Source organism: Cinclus cinclus, chromosome 7 (genome assembly GCF_963662255.1).
Source record: "Cinclus cinclus chromosome 7, bCinCin1.1, whole genome shotgun sequence".
In the NCBI taxonomy this organism is placed as follows: Eukaryota; Metazoa; Chordata; class Aves; order Passeriformes; family Cinclidae; genus Cinclus; species Cinclus cinclus.
The window spans coordinates 25,904,472-25,931,117 of record NC_085052.1 but is presented as its reverse complement, the minus strand read 5'-3'; the positions used below and the strand labels follow the sequence as shown (position 1 = coordinate 25,931,117).

Genomic DNA, 26,646 nt, shown 5'->3' with positions numbered 1-26,646 from the left:
AGCCTGAATATCCTGCAGACCACCAGGGAAATCGCTCTAGTTGGAATGAAGTCTAAAAATTCAAGCATACTGTGGACCCACACCTCTCATAGAACATCAAATTTCGGGAATCCAAAAAAAATGCAAAGATGCAGACAGCACCACCAGAGCTATGGTCTGATTGGAATGCCTTCTCCTACAGCCCAGGCACTGTGCTGTGAGGCTGAGCACTTACACCACTGAACTCTCGATAACTGCAATGATTTCCTTGTGTGCTGCAGGGTGCATAAGGCTCCCTTCCTACGTGGTGTGAGACAGAGCCCGCTCCATAAGCCAAAGAACAAGTTTAAAAAAGAAAGCTAACACTGCAGAGAGAACAAAACACTCGCTCTTTGTTTTTCTTCTCTTCTTATGCTAGCACTGTACTAGTTGCTTGGTACTTTATTTTTTGCCTGTTTGTGCACCTACTTAAGCTCTCAGCAAACACAGATTTCACGACTATAAATAAAACATACACGAAACATGTTGCTGTCTACAGTTTCAACTCCCTCTGCATCTTCCTAATCTTCTGCATTTTATGCAGCCTATGTTCTGTAAACACAGATCCTGGGGCAGTTCAATACTCTTGTGGATGCTCCAGCAGAAGAGGACTGCTGTCATCTCTAACTATTTTAAAACTCTGAACAGATGTTTGACTGCACAACATAACAAATAACTTCAGACGAGTAAGATGAGATGATTTTTCCAAGACATTCATACAATTCAAATATGTTTTATTTTAAATCCTCTAACTGTTCTAAAGCCAAAACCTGAATTTTTACAATAATGTGGAAATTCTATAGCCTACCTGCATTTTTCATTGCCCCTAAAATACTATTCCTTAGGTACAGACCCTATAGGAATTACATAAATGTCTTTTTAAAACACAGAATATCACTGAAGGTCCTACAATGATGGTTTCAAAATTATTTATTCAAATCACAAAAGAAACACCCTTTTTATGCATCTGAATTATTAGTCCTTATTTTCAGAGCTCTAATATGTGACTCAGGTCTAACAGTCAATGGAAGTAGAACTTGGCCTCATTAGAGGATGATCTTGTCACACTCTGAGCTTATTTTCTTGCTCTAAAGAAGCACTCAACCACATCTAACTTTCAGTGTGAACTTTCAACAGAAGCACTCCCACATCAAAATTTAAGTGATTTTTAGAAATGCTGGATAAGTAACATTCCTTATATCGTAAAGTATTTCCTAATTATGAACTCTATCCCAAACCTCTACTGGACAAATTACAGCTTCCCTGAAGGAAAAAAAAAAAAAAACAAAAAAAAAAAAAAAAAACAAAAAAAAAAACATGTAAATTCTCAAAAATTGATGCAAATGTGTTTAGCACCCATTTATCCTGAGAAGTGCATTGCCCACATTTATATAGACAGGGAGCTTCCCACTTCTTCAGAGAAGCTGCACAAGACTCTTGTTAATCACAAAGCCTCAGCAGAATTAAAGTCATGCATCAAGGACTCAGACATAATCTAGGACCTAGGTGGACTGTATTCTAGGTCCTTAATCTAAGATTTAGTGGAGTTCACAGCTATCTCCTTACTTAGTTCTGAATTTTCTTTCAGAAGAACAACCTATGATTCAAATAGCAACAGGTAAACCAGAAAGTTATCATCATTGTAGTCTAAGCTCAGCCACTTTCTAGTGCTTAATCAGTAATATTTTCATTTCCTTAATGGAAAAAAAAATAAATAAAATAAAAAAGCCATGTTTACTGGTTTGAAATGAAATACTAGGTGTAATGACTGAAAAAAAAATCAAATTATTGTAAATGGATCAAGGTAACACCATCAGGCCTGAAATATTTAAATTTAAGCCATGCAAAGGGTTTTAAATCTTGTGAACTAACTCAGTGAAGCTGGTTTCAGTATGAATACATGGGTATAGAAGCTCAGAAATGCACACTATTTTTGGGCTGTAAGAGAATTTCTCAGAATATCTTTAAAGTAAATAACAATAAGCCCAGACAATATTGAAAAGATGGCCAAGAATGCTACAACTTTTTATAAAGCTTTTTATTTACAAAACCTATTTTTTTTTCAGAATGCTAAAAATCATATTTATTTGCATCTTTTGACAACAGAGAGATTTGCAGATTTGCCCTGCTGTATATAATTTAAATTAAAACATCACATGTCATAAGGTTCATGCCTCTGTGGCTTCTAGGATACCAGAGGCCCAAGAATAAGTATCAACAGATTTTCTTCATAAAGGCTGATATGCAGAAACAAGCTACAGTCCATCACTCATTAGACATACACAGGAAGATTATTAAAATACAAATATCTAGAATGAGGGTGGGAAGTATGATCAAACATAGGACTATCATTTTCATCTGCGATTGACCACAAGCTGCACAGTAGGCTGACTTTTGTAAAACAGTAATTTAAAAAGTAAATAAATAAAATTTGAAGGTGCCTGCTGCTGCAGGCCCCAGTGAGATCCTTATTATGTGCTGGGAACCATCTGGAACAGTTCCAGGAGATCACGTGCTAAGAACAGCTGGATGGGAACCAGCCACCCAAACACTTCCAGTAATTCAAGCATGAATTCACATGTTTTTGTTGCTTTTTAAAATATTTATTTGTATTTTAAATTAAAAAAAAAAAATCAAGTCACAGACAGCTGGATTCCTCCCTCCCTCCACCCCCTAAATTTACATCATTGAAAGATTTGCTGTTCTTCACTCCTTTTCAAATGCAATATGGATACATAAAAGTGTGAATTTAGCACACAGAGGAAGTTATCTAAGCAGAAAAGAATGGAGGGAGACCTCCCTCTTCCAGATAAATTCAGGAATAACTAACGATGAATTTTCTCACTCTGATTTCAATTAATCCTATCATCTGCTAGGAGCTGCTCTCAGAGCAGCAATGCCCTTGTTCATTAACTCCCAAAAGATCATCATCACCTTAGGCAGAATGAGACTCTGCTCTGTCTCAGCACTAACCTGGAATCACAGTGGAAAATGTAGCACAGAGTGATTCTCCACTACTACTCCAAAATTATCCCTTGACTATAAAGAAAATACACTTTGTCATTTACTCCCTTCCTTAGGAATGACAGCCATATTTTAAAATGCTTTCTGAGGTAAAAAATAAACAAACAAAACAACAAAAAAACCAACTCAACAATAAATTCTTTTACATGTTTCACAGTATTCTTACAAACATTTTCAGTCAGAATTCTCCAGCTCAGAAGCTCCACCTACATACCGGGCTGGAGAACATCCTCTCAATTTTTCCCCGAGGCCAACTATGAATTATTGATGTTCTTACTCTATAAGAACTTGTAGAGAGTCACAAAATAAGACAACAGCAAACAGGTTCATTTGTGGATTTCTGAAGTCTGGGGTTACCAATCTGGATAGAAGAAGACAAAGAAAAGAATCACCTCACTGGTTAATGCTGCTGGCATTGCCATCAGGACTGATGTGGTCACCAGACTCAGCATCTTCTTTTCTCCTTTCCAGCACTAATTTTCTTAATTACACTATCTGAATACCACTTTTACCTGTATCAGTGCTTTCATTCAGCCTCTGGGTTGAATTCAGGGCTTTTCTTTCAAGTTTTATGACCGTGTAACAGCCCCAAATATTTAAATACAATAGGTACCTCAATGTAGAGGCTACAACCATTATATCAATGCAATTTCCAGATGGATATACAAGCCAAGAAAAGAAACTGTATGCCTATCTTGAGTTCTAGTCCCTTAAAATATCTGGCCGATATGCCCTAAATTATGACATTAATAAGAGAGAGAAAATAAAACGTTACACTTGTTACTTGTCTCTGAGCACTTTATCACTGCTAACTTCAAAAACAACAACAAAAAATCAGACAAAACAAACAGACAAAAAAAACAACAACAACAAAAAAAAAGAAAGGAAAGCAAAAGTAGGAAGCTCATATGGGCAAAATACAATTTCTCTATCACAATGTTCTATTATGGGAGGCAAATTAAATGAAAAGCAAATGCAAATCAAATTGGTGATAATGGAACACTGACCCCCAAGTAATCAGGAGAGTCCCCTTTTCCAAGGGCTCCCTGGAATTTCACCACAGACCCAAGGCAGCTGAGCCTCCTGTGCATTGCAGCAGGGCTCTGCATGCCTGGGTATGAAGAGAATTAGGTGGTAATTGCACCAAACACAGGCTGCACAGTTAATATTAATTTTGCATTTTGCCCATGGCAAAAGCAGCGCCTTTTTCACCAGCAGTTCTAGCTGGAATTTAAACTGGCTGTCATAGATATTTTGTATATTCATATATGCATATATATACAGACACAGTGCAATTTGAAAGCACATATATCTCACATATACCTCACATCTATCTCACAAAGATTGGAAAAGGGAGAAAAATCCCTTGTGTAAAGGACTAACATGTCTCTGGCTTCCAAGCTACCAACATGGTTGCAAATCATTTAAAGACTTCTGCAATTTTGCAGCAGGTGTGTAGGCTTATATACACAACATCCACAAAAAAAAAAAAAAAAAAACAACAAAAAAAAATAAAAAAAAAAACAACCACTGAACTGAGAAACATTACCCTATCATTGTCTTCAATAAAACATAAAAATACTTCATTCTGTATTCTTTCCTCTAGAAGAAAACACTTTATAAGGAAAAAGAGCTCACAATTTACTGTGCAAAACAAAATTGCCAACAACCACCCCTCCCTACCTCTTGTTAGATAAACTATAGGTTCAAAAAAGAAACCACCACGATGGAACTATGCTTAATTGATTTCTCTAAGGCTGGTGCTAGAGTGCTAATCATAGTTTACTTACAAGAAAATAATTACATTTGGTGGAAGCAGCATTCAAGTGAACATGCTCACAGCCTTTTGAGAAAAGGCAGAGAGGGAGAAGGTTCCTGGCAAATCATGGATGTTTCATGTCAGTCAACCCACCCTGAGATTCACCTCATGGTGCCTGTTTCACTGTTTAATTTTCCAAAAGATTATTTTCCATCAGCTCCCACAAACATAAGAGATATAAAAGATTTCAGGATGTTGAGTCTGTGTCACTACACATGGATTGATTTCATTCTGGCATCTCTGCAACATGACACTGCTAAAAAGCAACAATGGCTTCAGGATAATTAATTAACCCAAAGAAATGCATTAATAACTTCCCTCATCACAGACAACAAGGAGACCCACAGAAATGTAGAACACTAAAACATAAATAAATATTTGGCAATGACACAAAAGCTATAAATATTTGATTGCTTTGCCATTTCTGCTTTTATCATTTTCTATTGATTACCATTAATTGATGTATCAATAAAGCACACTGCTGATTTGATGGTGACACTGTTACACTTCTGTGGTTTTATCATGAGATGTTATTCCATGCGCTGCACATGCAGGGATACAGCAGGAGCTAATTGAAAAAGACAGCAATGCCTGGAAAGTCACCCACATGGAACAGGTTAATGCCCTTCCTGCAGCTGGCAACCACGGGACCACGGGACTGTATTTCTCTAAAACTCCCACCACGTTCAGCATGAGGAGGAAAGAATGGGTGAAGTGAAAAATGTAATTCCACAAGGGCAGAAAGGGCTGTAATCAAGCAAAGAATATATTTTACAGTCAGAGCAACAACATCCTGAAGTGAGAATGAATATCCCACTCTATTGTCCTTGCACGTGATAAGAAAAAAAAAAATCAGATGGAAATGAGAATTCAGACTTCTTTATATGTCAGTGTTATGAAGCTGCATTTTTTGGAGAGAAGATGCTGCATCCTGGCAGAATAATCCCTTTCATTATTACAGATCTAGTTAATAAAGTTATTGTTTATCTGGATTTCCACAGAGCATTTTATGTAATAGTACCTGACATACTTATTAAAACTTGCCTTATGTGGAAGTAACTACTTCTATATTAGCTTGATTAAGAGGTGCCTCAGACTTCTGTAAGTAAAATCACTCAGGTCTTCTGCCTGACTGGCTGGCTCTTATTTTTTGAGCTTGTTTGGGGAAAGAAAAAGGCAGTTACTGAGGCACTTTAAAATTAAATAAAAATAATAATCAAAATATTGATGATGGAAAACAATCATGGCAGAACTAAAGCAGGTGTCTTCATAGGAAACTGGAGCTAAGTTAATAGCAAATTATATTTTTTTCAATTATAATTGAATAATTAGATTTTAATAAATTTGATCTCTGAATAAAATTCAATTCTGATTAATGTACTCTTTTATCTCTCTGAAAGAGAAAGCAACAGCATTAAAAGGCCTGCTCTCCATATTAGAACTACTATACTGAAATAAGAAAGAAATCACTTGCATAAAATCATGTAGACAATAATGGCAAAAACTACAAGGGAACTCAAATATCTTTGGTCCAGTAGGCTTCTCTAAACTCTGTACTGCACAAATTCATAAAACTGGTAAAAGGTTTACAAGACAGGATAATAATAATTATGTTTTAGAGCAATGTTGGAAATAATCTATTGGTATATAAAATGAAACAAATCTCACTGTAGTTTAGCTAGCATTGTTCACAGTTACACAGACATTTAAAAGACATTTCCTTGATTCATCTTATTCCAGTTCTAGATTACTCTTCTCATACTGAGTTTCAATCCAGGAAAAACTGCTGCCAGAACTCATGTCAGTACTAGTCCTTCAGACTGGGTTTATGGAAATGGCTAAAAAAATTATTTGTTCATTATCACACTCTAAGGACATTATAGAAAATAGGAACTAAAGGGTTATAATTGAGGTTTCAGTTGTCAGTGCCCTTAGACAAGAATTTCACAGAGGCAAAAAATGTCACCAACTATCAGCTCCAAAGCAGCTGATTCCATAAAGTAAATCTTAGCCTGAAAGTCAAATCTAATACGAGGAAGTTTCAAGAGGGAGTCAAAGACTCAAAATAATCTGTTATTAAGAAAAGCCACTGATGAGAGTTGATCACCAATGATCTGTCATGTCAATTAAAGCTGAAAACATACTTAAACCACTGTGAAATAATCCCATATCTTCAAAATAAATTGCTTTCCTGAGTGAATATAAATTCAAAGAGAAGACTAATTTAAGATGATTTACTTGAGGATCCCTAGCATATTGATATTTTCTAGGTGTTTTTGGTAAATTCAGTCCTGTTAAAACACAGAAGGAAAAGGTTAATGCTCACATGTCAGCTGACAGATTAAATCAGCTTTACATCAAATGGCAAAAAGAATGGTTCTGTGACATTTTACAGTCTGGAGAAAGAAAAGTTTGAATAATCACCTTCGGTGAGAGCAAAGGAAGTGGGAGAAGGAAGACTAGGCAAATGAGGAGGCACGAACCTTAGCAGATAATAGGAACTGTTAATAAAAAGAAAATTGTGCTTGAATCCCTTTCTTGGGGAAAGAAAATGAAGTGTTGGAAAACATGTAAGAAGGAGAAATGATGGTACAAGGAAATAAAATTTGAAGTTTAATGAAAGAAAGAAGAAAAAGGAATCAATTGCAACACAGAGAGGCAGTAATCAATAAGAAGTCGATTTTCCAATATTTTGAACTGCAGATATTTTCCTTTCTTTTAGCTGCGAAGTATTGAGGACCAAACTCATTAAAACCACAAAGAATCGTAAAGTCCTACATTAGTTCCACAGCTGTGACCTCTGAACAGAGACAGCAAAACCTAAGCAGAAAAAAATCTTTCATTAAATGTCTTGTTTTGTGTTCAGGAGTAGCTATATTTAGGAACCAATAAAAGCACAAGTTTTCTGAACCTAAATGGATCCCACCTCCACCGGACCACGAAGTGCTGCAAGATCAATGCTTCATCCTCAAGTGTCTCCCAGAATCACAGAACGGGTGAGCCTGGGAGGGACCCCAGTGGCTCATCCCAGAGAACACTGCTCAGGAATCTTCGTGGATTCACACTCCTTGCTCCTCCACTGGTATGCAAAATCACTGAACTTCCAGAGGGTATGGAATCCATTTTCAAAACGGAGAGTTTAAGACCACCTGGTGCAGTAAGCTTTTTCCTTCCTACCCATTGCATAACAGAACTCAAGTTTTTTCTACAAAAATAAGAATAGTCTGGCTCCTACAGAGCCCTTGCTGTTGCTTGGCTAAATTTGCCACAGAGGAATTTCTGTGCCCTTTAATAATCCCAACAGATACAGAAAGATGGATGTGTCAGAGAAGAGAGTTTTGTCAGGGTTTATTTCCCTTTCTCGATGACATTCAATAAAACGAAAAAGTGACATAAATTGGATCAAATGTCCTAATTGTATTGCATGGATATGACTAGCTTGGATTAAACATTATAAGGATGTAACAAAACAAGATATATCCCATACAAATGGACCCATCTTACGTCTTATTTTTGTCATGAGAAAGTAATTATGGAAGATTTGGAAAATGTACTTTATAGTTCTCTGAATCCTTCTTATTTACAATCTCATAGTCTGAGCATGCAATACATTAAAGAGTAATATTGCCAATCCTGCTAGTGTTTTTTTTTTCCCTTATTTTTTAGCTCCTAGTAATTGAGACTTCAAAATTTTTAAAAGAAAAATGGCTCTAACTTTAATTTTGTGGTTTGCATTAACTGACATCATCATTGATATTATTAATCTCTAACTGCATTTCTGTTGACAAAAACCAAGACTCATTTATAGCTATGCTCAATCCCATAGGGAAAAAAAGAGAAAAGGTTTTTAACTGAAGTTGTGGTGACACTGACTGGAATATTTCAAGAAACTTTAATACCATTTTCACATCTGTATCACCCTAAGAGGAAAATAAGAGTTGGGTGAAAATACAGTTGATCAAATACAACTGTACTCAGAAGAAAATTTAGTGAAATACTCATCATTTAGGTCCAACTTGACTCCAAGAAAAGGAGTTACTTCACAGAATGAATCTGCTGCTAAACTGACCCAACTACCCCTACAACCCAGAGGGAACAACCTGTTAACTGAACAAGAGCAATGATACATACATCATATATAAACACCACAAGATCTCTGTGCCTGAGCCCACTCCAGCCAGCTCAAGGAACAAAAACACTGAAGAAACCACAGGACTGAGAGAGAAGCACGTTTTACTTGGCCAGGCTGTGAACAAAATAATCTAACATTGATGTCTTTCAGTTCAACCTTCTATGACAAGAGCCTGAACTATTAGCACTTACAAGCAAAACAGTTATTTTTTTGCTGTGTGAGCAATTTCATTAAGATTTCAGCCTTGACCCCTCTGTTGTCGAATGAATAAAGGGCAGATCATTTTAAAATTGCAAGACAAAGGGAATGAAGTAAAAACAAAGTAAATCTTTAATTAGGTGAGTCCTCTTCTGTTGCATGGTTTGGGCAAAAGCACCAGACCATATGTTTCGAGTGTCTAAATCTGCCTTCAGGTTCCAGATGAATGTGTCTCTGTGGGCCTGTTTCTGTCAAAGGCAACATTTTTTTTATGGCTTCGAATTTGCTTGCTGGCAGCCACCTGCTAATAACACCACTACAAATTAGTAGGGAGCTTGGGAATTCGGACACAGATTAAAAAGTAATTGAGAGGGTGGACTAAATCACATCTAGAAACCATTGTATCCACTTCAAGGTACCTCCTTCTTGTTTTGGAAATAATTTGTCTTTAGGGCATTCAAGCCATCAATTAATGAGTGGAAACACGGGTTGTTTTCAGTTGTGTGACTGAGCAGTTAGTAAGCTTCATTTCCAATTCCCTCTCCACCACTGCCACACACCATTTGTTCCAGGCATGCACAGATACTGTACCAACCTCAGTAGGGAGGGATACTATGAATACCAAGCTATAATAAATTCTGATCTCCTCCATGTCACTGCAATGCCACAGCACATCTAGAAAGATGTAGAAATCTGACCATGGCAGGATACTCAGATGACTATGGCTGAGCACAACACAGGTCCTCATCTGCCTCTGGAGACCCGGGATGCTCCCCAAGTAAATCTGTCTCTCCTGGCTGAAGTCTCTTTTCATTAGCTCCTGCCCTCCTTTCAAATCTGTTCTGACTTGTTCAGCCCTGCACTGGGCCAGAGAGAGCAGCAGTAACCAAAGGCACCATCACATCGCTGGGATTTACAGCTCCCAGCATTCAGCCAGCCTCCTCTCAAACCTCTCAGCTGAGACACCCTGGGCATGTTCCTGCTTTACCTGGAATCTCTCCCAGCCTTCTTTCTCACACAGCACTATGTCAGTGACTCTCAACACTTGACAAAAAAGAAACTGTGAGACCTGTGGACTACTGAAAGATCACCAGGCAGCAACCAACAGAACAAGAGGACACAGTCTCAAGTTGTGTCAAAGGAAAATTAGGTTGGATATCAGGATTTTTCATGGAAAGAGTGGTCAAGCACTGGAATAGTCAGCCCGGGGAGGTGGTGGAGTCACTATCCCTGGATGTGTTTAAAAAAAGACTGGATGTGGCAATTGGTGCCATGGTTTAATTGAGGTGTTAGGGCACAGGTTGGACTCCATGGTCTTGAAGGTCTCTTCCAGCCCTGTGATTCTGTGAATTCTGGGATCATCAGAGAGCCTTGGGTCTTTTGTCTCAATAGTATTCCAAGGAATACAGTGGCTTTTGTAAATAACTGAAAAGGGCAGCTTCCACAGTATTTAAGTTTCATACAACTGCTACTAAGTGACTGTGTCTTGAAAAACAACGCATGTGAAATTCAGCAAGCACCTCAGAAACCTACAAAGTTTGATGCTTTGGGTTTTTTCTTTTCATTTTTTTTCTGTTAAAATCTAAAGGGTTTATCCTCCTGTAATAGGTAATAATGAAAAATAATTCTTTAAAGGTCAGCAGGAAATGGTCTGTTTTCACAGAGCCAATGAAATGTAGCAAGTTTTTTATAGCCATTGATCTTTGAGGACTGAGATAGCTACGGATAATGTTTATTTTTAGCTATATTTATGTAATCATTTGTGTAACACCAACCCACAATAAAGGGAAAAAAACCCACTGTTTCTGCAGTTTACATTGTTTTAATGATTGGACACAGTCTGTGTGGGACAAAGTCAGAGGTTACACCAGGTTCTAGAGCACCAGGGGTTATTTCAGCAGATCGGCGCTGCCCGGGCTGCAGTGTCCCTGGAAGAACAGAGACCATGGCAATGTGTGACCCAGCCCTCACCCCTGCTGGCTGTGACACTGCTGCAGCCATGAGCCCTGATGAGACCAGTCTCCCTAAAGCATGGCATTCCAACATTCTGGAGTTTACACTTGCACTTTCCCTACTTCCACCATGACAATTAACAAATTTGAGAGCAGCAAAGTGCAGTTTGCTGAAGGAGAAGCAAAGTCCTCCACCCTCAGGCTGGGGGGATATTGAGGGCACACTTCAGTTGGATTTGCTCTGTCTCCACCACAGAGGGCATTTACCCCTTCCAGAGGGGCCAGGACCCCCTTGGTTCTTAGGAAGAAGTGATGCCAATAGAATGAGCTTTCCTCACTGTGTACACCAGACTTTCTCCATGATTTTTTTTTTTTTTTTCAGCATTTAGTAGTTTTCACATCTGGAGACCTTGTGGCACCCAAACACATCTGAAAAAGCAAGCTTTACTTCTCAAAAGGGGACATTTGTGTAACTTTTTGTTTAACTTAGGAGAAAGAAGTGCATCTTCAATAACTGTGACAAGTTCTTTTCAGGGAAAAGACAATTTATAGCTGATACACAAAGAACAGTGTTAAATACATGGATAAGAATGGAAACTCCACCTTACTGAAATACAGATAGGCACGTGGGCCATATTTAATGACACAACTAAACTAGATGTAAATCATCATTTAAGAATAGTCTTTCTGACAGAAAAGTATTTTATCTCAGGCCCTAAAGATTAAAATTGGGGTTTTGAAGCTCAGATCCCAGACTTTCTTTGATGAAATTGTGTTCTACCTGGGAAGTTTTAGAGGGAGTCACAAACTTCATATTCACACAATAGCATCAGAGAGACAAAGAAAGAAAATTTTGAATGTTGAAGTTCACTTCTATTATAAATCCTTGCACACAAAGGCTTATTCTTTGCTAATTATTGCCTTAGCTATGATGAAATGAATTCATTTGTAGTAGTAAAAAAATATTTCACTAACATGGCATGATTAACATTTAACTCCTCAGATCAGTAAACAGTGAAAACTGGTGCCAGAGTTTAAGTGTGTACTTAACTGAAAAGTAAATGAATACAGAACTTTCTCACTGCAGTACAACATATATTTCACTGCATTTGCACAATCATTATTCTTCAGAATACTGACATTAACAGCCATGCAAATGACACCATCATTTTCTGTCCCTTTACCTCTCTTTTCCTACATGATTTTCCTTGAATTGATAAATTAAACTTACAAATTCTGTAGAAAACTTTCACTAAGAATGCCAAAGATCTTTATGAAGTGAATTAATCAAATAATCAGAGCATCACATTGAGGTATTTTATGCAAGATTATAGCAAAATATGACTGCAAATCTGGAATATATACAAAAAGAATAAATTCAAAGGTCATGACAAAATTGTACATTGTAATTTGGGTGTAATTGAGCCTGAAAATTGGTGAGGACACAAAATTAGAAGGGTTTTAGTAGGAATTTTCTTTATTTTTCTTTTTTTTAAGTAATTCTTTATTTCAAATACAAAATGAGAGAAAATATAAGAAAAAATAGAGTGCTGTGAAAAGTAATTTCTATTCTTTATGTGATGGTCTTAAAGTAATCAGCAAAATCTATACCTTGAATAAAACGACTCCTGGGTACTTTGAAGCCAGTAGCTGATTATGGACCCTGCTTTACTGTTCCCTTATTTACCTTTTCTTTTATTTACCTATCTTTGCAAGGACTGGCTGTGCCTGTAGCTCCCCTACCACAACACAAACTGGGGAGAGCTCCTCCAAAGGCATATTTGGGACAGGAGCTGCAGCTCAAGGCAGCCTAAGCATCTGGCACTCCTTCAAGCATAAACAGCAATTATATAATAATCAAAATATTGCCTGTGGCCAGAGGCCTCATACCCATACCCATTACATCACATACCTGACCTGTACAGAAAGCTGAACTGGAAGAAACACACCTAGCCTAGCTGCAACCACAGGAGGCATGGAAGACTTTCCATTCTTTTGTTTCTAACACTATAAAATGAAAATTACCAATTCACTTCTCAAATATTCTCACAAGTGTTGATATTTAATATGCAGCCTTGCCAGAAATACCTGCCGGTTCAACATGAAAAAATAAGGCTCACTAATTCCCAAATTCAGCAGAGAAAATTAAGAGAACTTAATTTTTATTTTTCCAACTTATATATTGAGAGGTATGAAAAAGAAGAAATGGACAAGTTTATGGTAATTTAAAATGACAATTAGAATACTTCTTCTTAAATAATGCTTGGCTATAACTGTAAGGAGATAGCAGAAGTTTTCCCTATATGAGAAAGGAATCAAACTTGAAGGAAACCTATAGAATCTATAATTCACCTTCTGTCTCTGCTCATCATTGTCTGGAAAGTGTACGTGGCTGCACAAGTGACCAGGAAATGGGTTAAAATCTGCACCACGAAAATACTTCTGTGTCAAATTATAAATCAAGTATTTTCTTTTTCTGCTAAGGTGGAGCTTGATATTTCTCACCACAGGTATTAGTAAAAATTTATCAAAATTATTACAACATGGGAGGCCTCATTTCAACAAAAGTCAGCAAAACGTGCTAACTTCAAGCCTGTGAATTCAAGAGAACTAGTTATTTTCTTTAAGTGACTTCCTCAGATCAGGACCTAAAATCCAAATCCCAGTCCATAGCTTTGAATCACACTCATGGTAGACTTTCCTTTAATTGTGCATGCTGGGCATATCTCACACACACCCCTTTCTAACTTTCATTTATTTTAGCTGAGAGCAAATCATCAAAAGTATTCCAGAAGAACAGACTGCACAACACCTTATTCTGGACAGGGCTGAATGAAGTGTGTATCACCACACAGAAACCTTGTTTCAGATAATGTTCTCCGTCTTCAAAAATACGTTTCTGATTCATCAAACTCTAATTATCTGCTCCCCAAACCAAAGCGATTTAGAAGCACATTCATTTTATGAGAGAGCTTGTGAGTCACCATTACTCCTCCTGCTTTTCTAGGCATGAGCAAGCTACAGCCAAAATATATTTACACTCTGCTGACCAAGAAAACCACTGATGGAAAGCCATACAAAAAGTGGGGTCTCCTGTACTTCAGCACTGCACTACGCAAGTATAAACACATTATTTAGAAAGACCTGACTAGATATGCTTGCCCAAAAGGCTGCAATAAGAGACAAAATGCTTCAGAACAATAAAGCAAGTTGTTAGTCCTCTCTTATTTAGCACGTCTCTCATTTAGCACCATTTCTGCTCTGCAAGGCAGGGATGCAGGGAATGAAGCATGCTGGACCTGCCACTGTGATCTACCATCACATATGATAATATCTGGTGAAACTGCAGGACGAAAATGTTGGTTGCAGTTCTATTTCACAAACCCTCAAACTGCAGAAATAATTTATTTCTGTTGCAAAACTGCTACCCACACACTCTTCCCTGGCTACAAATTTTGGCTGCCACAGAAACCCTGTTTCGCCCAGGGCTCTGAAACTCAACAGTGGCACCCAGCGGCTGCTCTGTACCACTTTATCCGAGTACCTACAATACACCAGGGAGGTTGTGAAGCACTCAAATGCAATTTTTTGTTTAAATATATGTAGGAATTATTCTCATTAAAAAAGGGCTCTGCTATCTCTGCCCCCTTTTATGAAGTTAATTTTCTCATTTCAGTTTTCAAATTACTTCATGTTCTATTTTCTTTTGCTTGTTTAGGTTTTTCTTATTTTTATTTTTTTTTTAAGATTCTATTTTATACTATATCCTTCTGATCAGCGGGGTATTATTCTAACAGCCCTTCTCTGCTCTGTACACCACTGGATGTACAGAGCCTTCCCCCTGAGAGTGTTTCAGATTGTTTAAATGTCTCTAGTCAAAACACCAGAACACTAGAAGCAAATTCTGCATTTTAAAAATCAAATAGTAACATAAAAGCTAAATCATACAGATACTGATTAGATTAAAAAAAATAATAAAAAAGAGAGAGAGCTGCTAAACCTTTTTAATATTAAACAACATTCCAGATCTTTTCTACAACCATAGACCATAAACCATCTTTTCTTGTCCATAGAAGTTTACAGGTAAGGCAGCAAATGTATGGGTTTTAAAATACAACAAAAATATATAAACCTGCACAAAGACGATGTACACATCACCAACCTGAGCCCATTAAGTTCCATTTACATGTGCATTTGTTCTAGGGTTTAAAAATTTACCATCATCCCTGAGATCAAGTTCAAGCTCAGAACCCAACGTCAGATGACACCAGTGCACACATCAAGGAAAATCTCCTCTGACAACCTCAGCGCTGAATTCACAGTACAAATTTGCATTTATTACTTCCATATGAAGATGCCAGGCATACTTTTGCTTCTCTTCCTTTGTATCTGATTCCCTGAAATATCCTGCTGTTGGTTTAAAAAAAACCTCTTGCATTTAGAGGAGGAGGTAGTAAAATGTCTCATCATCATCATCATCGTCATCATCCGTATTGTAACAGGACACAAAGCTGCTGAGGAACATAAACTGATGAGGGGGGGAGTGTGAGAGACAACTTCTTCCCTAAAGCAGAGCATAAGAAGCTGCCCACATTTTTAGGTGTGCAGGGCAGCACACAGCAACAGAAATGGCCTGCTTACAAAAAATGGACAATTCACCTGCCTGTTCCTCAGGAGGTCAGTGGCCAAAGCCTTTCCCCCTGGAAGCTGCACTTCACTGCTAACCACACAAGAAAATAAAAACTGACCAAGGTTTCCATGGACACTGACTGAAAGGAAACAGTGCCTTGGTGACAGAGCCATTTCTTCACCCATCTTTCTCAGTCTCATTGCAGGTATTGAATGAGGGAAGGACCACACTGTCTAAAAGCAAAGAATTAATAATTTGCCTTCAGTATACATATTCAACTTCTCTGCTACGCCATCCGCTCCAGCATTCCCCACAAACCTGACCAGTGAGCAAGGTGCAGCAGGTGAGAGCTCTGAGACATCCCACTCTATTCCAAGTATACATAAGGATGTGATAACAACTTATCATATTATTAAAAATACACAGCTATATATAGGACAGCAATCTAAGGAAACGCAGAGCAAGTGTGGTTTATGTAACTACCAAATGTTTTGGACATATGGTAAAATATTGGGCAAATACCTATCCATTTTAAAAATATTTTCCTGGAAAAATATGCCTCTAAATCAATTGTAACCCCTTCAAGCATATACTGATTTTAATCAGAATTTCTGCACTGGGTGGAACACTCTTTAGAGAATAAAAATATCCAGAAGAATCAAAACACCAGAAACCGAAGATGATGTAGAACCTGGGGAGCTGAGACTTAAATTACAGACTTTTTGGTGCAATTTTGTGTAATGTTACTGGCCAACATTTCTGCCTGCCAAATCACTACTTGTCTAATGCAGACGGGTGAGCAAAAATTCTATTATTCCAAGAAGTCCTCAATTTAAGATGTTAAATACAGAACAACAAAAGAAATTATTCCAAGAAAAAAAAAATTCAGCTTTTGATTGAGACTCTTCGGTAAGAATTATGACCTTAAATGCCTCATTTAATCCAAGTCCTAGCACACAGTGGTGGCATAGCTCTTACCAATGATCTGAGAAGATGCTTCTCAGGACAGGAAAATTCATCTCCAGATTGACACTGGTTTTGTAGTCCCTTCCTACTTCAAACCACCCCTATTTGAAGTGAAAATGCTGATAATTATTTCAATACCAGGAAAGGTGAAGCTGGGATTCTTCTCCATTCTCTATTTCCAGCACTCTACCTCTTCCTAGCTGAGAGCTAAGCCTTTCTTCCTCTCTGAAAACATTTCAAAGGGGCTCATTAGGCTTCTTTGGCAATAGGTGCCACCCTTCCAGAAGGTGGGATCGAAACTGGAAAGTATAAACTCATGTTCATGTTGAAAAGGAAAAGGCATTAACTTACAGATATGTTTTCCATATGTGGCTCTGCTGAATCAAACAGTCCCTGTACTTCAGATCACTTCTGCAACCTCTGCCTCCTGATGCTGGAATACTGAAAATCCCTGAGGTCCAGCACACACCAGTAACCCCTGCCCTGGGTTTTCATGGGACTGACAAGGTTTGGCTGGGTGAGGTGGTACAGAGAGATTTACTCAGCCAAACGTTTGGAAAATTAGAGAAATAAATAATCTTCAGTGTTTCTTTACTGTCCACAGTAGCTCTGAAGCGTAACTAAAATCTAATGATGTAGGTCATTCCTGCCCGAAAGTTATTCAGCAGCTGTTTTAGAAACACAGTTGTTTTGGAAAATCCTATGCATTTGGAATAATTATTCCAAATATTGACAGCAGTTCTTTGCTATGATTAGAACAAGAAAAAATTATTATCTATTACTAGATATTTTCTTTGAACCAGCTACATCATTATTGCCTTTTCCAGCATGAAAACAACACGTTACAAACACCTCTCTAAAGCAGGCTTGTGGACTAGGCTGTCAACCTAAAGGAACTTAACACACAGTTCCCACTGAGAGGCTGTGGATTTTTCTGAAAAGCCAACTCCTGAACTAGCAGGATCACATAAATACAATTGCATTTGTAAAGATACATACAGATCCAGGCTTTTCTTAAATAATAAGTGTTGACATCACAATCTCATTCAAATCACTGAATTTAATTTAGCTCTTGCTTTGCACCAAAGCATATATAAAGAAACCCTCCATCTGTCACTGCAGGAATGACTTCTCTCCCTAAAATACCTTACATATCCACAGAAAACTAGGCCTAAATAATGATTCATTGCTAGATTCACTGCACAAAAGTTTGCTTTAGTATCTGCAAGTAAGTACTCAAAATACATTAAAAAGTCCAGTGTGCATTGATAGGATTCCCAAAGGCATCCCACTGGAAGTGGAAAATGCCTCTATTAAAAGTACTCCCTAATTAAGAAGGAAATGCAAAATTCAGTAGGTCCCCTAGAAGTTGGAGACTACAAGTGAAAGAGCTACTTTCTGTTATGCTGATCAGTAGCTATGGCTTGATCTGCTCGTTAGAAGATAAATATCATGCCCAAATTAACAGATCTAACACCTGATCTGTTGTACCACATGCACTAGCTTATTAGTGGGCAAATGATGGGCGAATCCAGACACTACAATGTGCCTATCAAAGCCATGCCTTCCAGTAGCTGCACTTAACTATGGACTACAGAGACCTCAGACACCAACAGTTTGCTCAGTTAAAGCCTCCTTTTGTTTCCATGCAGGTTTTATTGTGTCTCAGAATGAAGTTGAGCTGTTGAAAATGCAATCCAGCCCATTCTATCTCTGGCACAGCATCCACTAGATTCAATTCCAGCAGATGAAAAGACAGGTGAAAACATTAGTAGGGTGAGAAGAAAGCAACACCAAACCCCAAAAAGCTCATTATGCTCTCAGCCAGGCTTATCTATCCCCTGAGAAAGATGAATCAAATACATTACAGTACTTGTGTTCATCACAATTGTTAGAAGCCTTGTAACTGAACAAAGCATAGAGAGTACACAAGGTTGTTGGCATTCATGTGGATCTGCTCATGCCCTTTCCTAGCTACTGTTTCTTCCTGCACTGTGTCCATCGCTGGATGGCTGAGGATGGTGCCAGCAGCCCCGAGGAAAGGCTGAACAGGTTGCACAGAGCTCTGATCAGCTGCTCCATGCCATGCCCTGTTAGCACAACTGCTGTGACAAACCAGCTGCACTCAGTAAGATCTCACTCTTCAGAAATGCCAGCATGGAACTTTCATGAGTACTAAATTCACTTGCAAAAGGGGAAGTCTTCAAGGCTCCCGTGATGTAACTTCATCTGTTGAAGATGTTGATTCAATATGATGGAAATGTTTCATATATTTGCATTCATATCATATTCTTAATGGCTCCAAAGAATTATTTAATGTCAATTAAATGCTACTATAATGTCAAAGGGAGTTCCTTTTTAACAGGCATTATTCTTCCTTACTACTCTGTTGCAGGAGCTTTACACTTTCATTTCAGTAATGGTACAGCAAAGTTAACTGCCTACAAACGAGCTGAAATAACGAACAGTGCAATTTTGTTCCCAGAGCAAATGATACTGGCACTTGCCTGTCTGCCTCCCCATTCTAAAACATGGCCTCTGTTTGTTTTCCAATGCTGAACCAACTACAAGGAGTAACTAAAAAAAAAAAAACCAGTACAATAGTATATAAGCTACTGTCTGAGTAGATTCTCTTCCCCCTTTTGTGATTTCTAATGATGTGTATTTTTCTTCCTGGCTTCTACACTTCGCTACTAAGGATAAACTCCCTTTTTGTCTATCAATGCTTCCTTTTCCTACCCTTCATCTGGTTTTAGACCCTCTCTCATTTTAAGGATTCCTCAGGTATCTTCCTAGCAGTTTCTTGCTTCCTGTTCTAATTAACAAGTCACAAGAGCAGTTTTTCTCAGTTCTCCTCCCATTAATTGGAAGCCCATGATTTTATAACACACTCAAATATAATACCTCTTTCAGCCACTCCTTGCACTGAGACTCTCTAACAGACCTGTGCTCTGTGTAAATCCATTTAACTAAATCTGTGCTTTTTGTCAGCTTTGTCTCAATAGCAGGACATTGCTATAGGCCAGTACTTGTCAACCATTCTCCAATGCAATGTGAATTTACTTTATTATTTATTTATAAATGCTTTCAGATTTGTCTTCACTTCTGTTCCATATGACTTGGCACAAAAATGGCTGACCCTGTGCTGCAACAAACGTGATTGAAAAGCATGAAGTTCTTTCCAGGTTACATCTGGGCTGATAGATGAAGGTTAGATTGACAGGGGTGAGATAACAAGACTGAGCATTTCTTTTCTCCTACAAGCCCTAGAAAAGCCTGGTTAAGTGAGAATTTCACAATTTGCTCTCCTCTATCACTGCTAAAAGGCATGTTTGAAATACATTGTCAAGCATCCTCCTCATTTCATGTTTAGATGCACCAACTTTACACAGAAACACAGTTCTGGAGGGGAGCAGTTACTGACAAGGGGCAGACACACCTCACTCACAGCACAACACTGCCCAGCATTGTTTTTTTCCCAGCAGAAATCACCATGCTTGGCAGGAGAGGAAAACTGAAAACTAAGTCTCACACTGACACACCAGACTACTTCTAAGCTTCAGGTTAATTAACCTCAAAGCTTGTGATTATCCTCTCTCCACTGTCTTGGACAGAGCTGCTGTTACCTCTTCTGCCTCAAAAATGTCACCTATTTCAGGTTCCACAATATGTGTGAGCTATTTTGATGGGATCTATTCTAATTAAATCACAAGCAATTATATGAAGCCTAATTATGTAATCAGGGCCATCACTGTGTTCAGAATTTTGATATATTTCCCAAATATTTTGTCCAAAAGCAACTTGTATTCCCAAGAACTTGCTCTTACAAGAATTTTGTACAAGAATTAGTGAAGGCTGTCTTCCAACAGCCCATATTCCCAGTCTCTGACTTCCAATATAGATTTTGTCCCTGTTACTTTCCAGCTTTTCTTTTAGTCTAGTACCTTGACTTCTACTCTTTCACTAATGTAGTTACTAACAAGGGGTTTTAACAGTGTTATCTGCTGAGAAAAGTATAAATGGTAGCTAGATTACTCAGTAGCTTGAAGATAACCTGTGTTTGCCTGAAAACATCCCCAGCCATAGCATGTTCAATCACAGTCATATATAATTTCCTGAGATGACTCAAACTGTAACATGAATACATTCCTGAACATCACGACACAGTAAAACAAAGACACATTCAACTGAGAAAAAAATTACATGAAATTAAAGTTATAGGCATTTGCAAAAGCAACCGTGGAACTCACTTCTGGAGACAAGACTCTGATGAAAAGGAAATAAATTGAGAGGTCACTGAAATATTTCTACAGGAAGAAATGCCACAGCATTATATATATATATATATATATATATATATATATACACACACACACACACATATGCAGTGAATATTTCAAGTATAATTTGAATAATTAAAAAAAATGTTCTTCTGTCATTTCTCAGGCAGGCCAGGATATACCAAGGTCTACAAGCTCACTTGTCTTTAGGCAATTATTCCTAAGTGTGGTGATAAGTCTCACAAATGTGCACAGTAACTTTGGCTCTAAGGAGAGACTTAGTCAAACATTCCCAGCATATGGACTTGAACAACCTGGAAATACTGGCTGCTACTTTATCACAATAACTGTAAAATTCATGGCAAACATTTTAAAAGAACTCTGGTCTGCCTTATGCCTTGCAGGGAGATTTAGCAGAAGTTAGTTACGTTTTTTTCAAACAACAAAAAACATACTTTAGTTAGTCAACCAAATCTAATAATTGACACATTTCATCCTCCTTTTAAAAGTGTTTATGTTATTAAATATTTGAATTAGTACCTTGGCATTCCCTTTCTTTAGTTTCATAATGAATTCCAAAAGTTCTTATTTAAGACACAAGCCGTAGCATACTACAAAACTGACAACAAGTAACTTTACAAAGTAGTTGTTCCCAAATCGAACAAAAAAAGCCTAACATTGTTTCTGGAACTAAAGAAGCAATATTTGCCCTAACAATTCAGATTTCATTTCTCTATAAAGATCCAGACACAGGAAAGTTAGATCACAGTAAAGAGGGAACCCTCATGAGCTTCAGCTTTAACAATAGCTTTCTCAAATTTTTTTTTTTTTAAAAATCTAGCTTGCTGTCAACCATCAGACAGCCAAGCACTCTCAGTGCTCCCTATTCTTCCTGTGTCAGTGGCAAAAATGTTCTATTAATATAAAAATGAAACTGGGAAGCAGGCTCTAATGCAGGCTGCCTCTGCACAGCTCTGTCAAGAGAACAGAGGAGTAGAACAATCTTCTGTGCAGTCACAAACCAGATGAAATAACCAAGAAAAACCTCCTCAGAGGAGCTCAAAGGGGTTTGCTGAATAAAGACAGCAGCCATGCTGCTTCCCTGACATTTTATGAAAGGATGACCCCTCTGAAGATTTCAGATCTTTCCTATGAACAAACACAATTGTTCCAAACAGAATCTGAACAGCCACGATTGCAGAAAGGGACAAAGACAAAAGGTTTTAACTAACTGGGTCTGTACTTAATGCCTTAAAATACTTTTAGCAAAATTATCATTCTGGCTCTTTGAGACTTCACTAGGTAAAAAAGCAGCAATTTTACAAAGCACACATAGGCGCAGTACCAAACTTACTGCAGATAAATACTTCTCTTTCCAAACTCACTGTATGTGCTCAAAACAATTCCTTAAGTGAATTTTCCAAAATTACAACTGAAATTCTAGGAAGTTTGCTTATTTTCCCATATGCTGAAATACACTCTCGCCTTTCCTGCTGCCTATCTTTTTGGGAACAGCAGTAATCACAGAATCGTGGAATGGTTTGGGTTGGAAGGAACCTTAAAGACCATCCAGCTCCATTCTCTGCCCAGCCCATATTTGCGTTGTGATTTCCCCGGTGCTCATGGAGGACCTTGCCCTTGTTAGAATTCCTGAGGTTTGCACAAGGTCATCTCTCCTGCCCGTCCAGGTCCCTATGGATGGCATTCCTTCCCTCCCACACCATGTGCATTAGCACACACTCCAGGAGGATCTGCTCCATGATATAGCTGGGCACACAACTGAGGCTGACTGGCCTGAAGTTTCTCAAGTTATCCTTCTTTCTCCTTTTAAAATGGGAGTTAATCATATATCATAATCATACACGTAGGCTTTCAAACCACAAACCTTACAACACCTCCTTTAAGCCTCTGCTTATCTTAAAGCACATTAGCTAAGTCCTTTCAAACTGGGTCAAACTGTTGGGATTTGGTACTACAGAACAAGAAAGGTGATTCCATTATTTTTATTCACTTACTAGCAGAAGCTCAGGTTTCTGATGTATGGAGCGCATGTTATTTTAATTTAAACTTATTACTACTGAATATATGCTGCAATGTTAATATCTTATTGTAATACACAGAGATCTCCAAATATCTCAGGTCAACGTGACTCAGAAGGCTCGAAGGAAAGTGAAAAAAAAAACGACAAAACCATGCCAAGAATCATAACAAGGATTTCAGCATCTATTATTCTAGTTGGTTTCCCATAGCAATATTGCATTATAAGATTGCAAATTACTCATGCATATTCTTTCTTCCCTATTATGGGCCTCAATTTCATGAAAGCCTCTCTAATTTTGAATGAACAGGTTACCTTTTATATTCAATGAAAATTGAATGACCCTTAGAGAATTAATCTCCTGCAGCTCAAATATCTTTTAGCCATATAATTTGACAGTAATATTATTTCAGGAATACTTCTGTTTTTATTCTTGTGATAGGCCATACCAAGGAACAAGCCAAAGAGACTGACAAGCAGTATGCATAAAGCACAGGCAAAACAAATACTGGAGAAAACAAAAACCCACTAGTAATGAAACACGTGGATGAAGCATACAGACATAGAATTCAAAAGTAAGGTCATGGACACATCTCCTATGCTTTGGTGACAAGCAAAAACTTTGTTGCAATGGTATTAAGCCAGACAATAACAAATAGAATGAAAAAAAAATATTTCAAGAGTAACTTAACATTTAAGGGATAGGCTTGACCGTACTTTGTTTCAAAGCATGCACCACATTTCAACATCACAGAAAGAGCTTCTCTACAAGACCTGGTACATCAAAATGTTCAAAGCACTTAAAAAAACCTCGCTTCCTTTGATTTTCACACCGAAAAGTATAACTGATGGCATGTGCAGAATACCTATGCTACTTATTATCCAATGTGTATTTTTTGCATATTTTTCTAAGTTGAAACTGCTAGTTGAACTTCTTTTAAATGCAAAGGAAAAGGTAAGGCTGTTTGTGTGTGTGCAAATGCATCCATCAGTAGGACTATTACAGTGTTTCTGGAGCATCAACTTTTTAGTTCCTCCTGAGTTTGCACTATGCTCCTAAAAATAATCTTTGTTTCAAGATTTGACTCCCTGAGGCCGTCTCAGTGTTAAATAAGAAATCTGCGTTCACGTCTGCACCGCACACGATACAGAACTGTATGACTGAAACTTACAGAAATTACTCCCTGGAGTTCCTGCTTCAGTGTTTTTATTCTCTCTCTAGCATGAGCATCTCAGAATCAGGAGATGAGGCAGGCACCTCAGAACAACCAGGAGCTCCAGCTCCAGCGGGCACTGACGTCGGGCGCAGCGGGGCTGGCAGGCACACCCGCCTGCAGGACTGAGCCCAGGGGGACATGCAGAATCACACTACAGGACAGAGGCAGTGCTCTTCATAAAGTTACTCCCTGAATGCCTGAACCGCTGGGATTCTCCCAAAAAATGCAAATGGGCGCTTTTCTGCAAAGACCACGGACTCCCCACAGCCTGAGTTCTCTCTTTGTAAGTTGTCTTCGCTGGTAAGATTTGGGCAACTTTGCTGGCTCAGCCACAAGGTTTTCATGAGAATAATCACAGCACAGACTGATAAACACAATGCTGAGGCTGTGGTGACTAGGTAACTGAATTCCTGCTTTTCCTACCATTTATTCTACTTTGGACTGCTGCCTAAATTTCGGGGAAACAAGAACAGGGAAAATTTGGAGCTTGCATTTCTCTTTCTGAACTTCAAATGGCATAGCTGTTCCTCACAGCTTTTTGCTCTGAAGCAGTGAGGAAGCATTTCTAGGGCACTAAAAGCATAATCAAGTGCTGACATAAGCTGAGTGTTCCACATTGACATTCAGGGGATTGGAGAGTATCAGGCTAAAGCTCCTCCGTGTCTGGAGGGACTGATTTCAGCAGCATGGCTGGATCACCAATGCTCAGTGCATTAGTCCTAGAGGGATCTTCCAGATGCATTCCTAAAACTGCCAGAGCACGCAGGACACAGGAAGGCTGCTCTGCCAGTACAACTAATGGATAATACACTAATCAATTAGAACCTTTATAGGACAGGTAATTATGAGGACCTTTAAGAAGAAACTAGAATACCTAACATCACCTTCAGATTCTTGACAGCTGGAGTCACAGACTTACAAATTCTGACACAGCTACTAAAAGTGAGCCAAATTAAAGAGTCTTTAGCTATGAACCACAAATGGGCTAAAAACTACCCAAGAAGGAAGACTTTTGTTTTCCTTTTCATGGAATCACTATACTTCTGTCTAAAAAGATGATAAATTAATCTAATCAGGACACATATATAATGGAATTTTAAGTGTTTTAGCAAATAATCTTTCTCCAGTAATAAGCAGTAATCATCTACTACAATTATGTATAACTAGAATTATTAAATTTAAATGTCTAAAGTCAATGTTTAATTTTTCTGTTCCTTCTGTAAAACATGTAGAAAGATTAACATTTTAGAGAACTCATACTGTAGATACATGGCAGAAACACTCTTAAACTGTCAGATTAAGGCAGAAGAAAATCAGACTCTCATATTCTGGTCTTTTTTCTTTCACATTCTTTTTATATGGATTTAAGTAGCAGTGTGATGCTTCTGTTCCACCTACCTGTCATCTTTGAAGCTGATTTTTAAATCCATTAACCTGCTTAGTCAAAGTAAATGGTAGCTTCAATTGTAATTTAAGCCCAGTGTAACATAATATGGAGAATACAGAGTTTATTTTAAATGTGAGTTCATAGAAGTGTATATGTCTGTATACGTTCACAGAAGTGTATATAATTGTAAAACAGTCCCAAACATCTTAAATTCTAAGGCTACGTATTAATTTAGTCCCAGTCAGAAATTGTTAGGGGAGTTACATGCTCCAAAAATAGATTTTAGGTAGTAACATAAAAACTGTATTTATCAACTAAAAATATCCAAACATCTAAACTGTATTAAAATTTTGAGATGACTGGGGGCAGGTGACGGATTTTGGGGCAGAACTTTTCAAAACACAAAACAAGTCATGCAAATAATGCACATCATCTTCAAGACATCCTTGACATGATCTTTGGACAGAGACACCACACACACAGCCCTGTGGCCCCTGGGATCTTTCTGCAAACCTGAGGTGACACGTGGTGACACCACATCAGCAGCTGCACAAATCCTCTAGGAAATGCTGGACTTCAGTAATTTTAACTTTTTGGCCGTATGGAAGCCAGGATATAAGTAAAATCTATGTTAACAGCAGTTCCAAGTGGAGTAAAGCTCTGTTTTCCTGTACAAATTCAAGGCAGTGGAAACAAAGCGTGCCAGGTGGTTCATTTTCAGCCACACAGCCCTTTGTGGGCCTCCTCTGCCCACTGTTCTAATCTCTTCACACCTGCACAGGCTCTCTCCACCAGGATGAAGGGCTCTTTATGAAGCACTCCTACTAGCCAGGGACATTAGACAGCATCTGACACGAGAGTTTAGGACCATTTGCAAAATCTGCTTTGGCAGCCTTGTGAATTCTGGAAGCAGAACCAGAAAAACACAAGACTAAAATTTTCTGCTACTTCTAAGTTCTTCGTAAGGCCTGTCTTCTGAGGCCTT

The 26,646-nt window shown here is 38.1% G+C and overlaps 1 protein-coding gene across 3 annotated transcripts in view; it reads right to left on the bottom strand.

Annotated features, from left to right (window-relative positions):
- Positions 1-26,646, bottom strand: part of NRG3 (neuregulin 3) — a 342,153-nt gene that overhangs the window by 112,670 nt on the left and 202,837 nt on the right. The window lies entirely within an intron of this gene.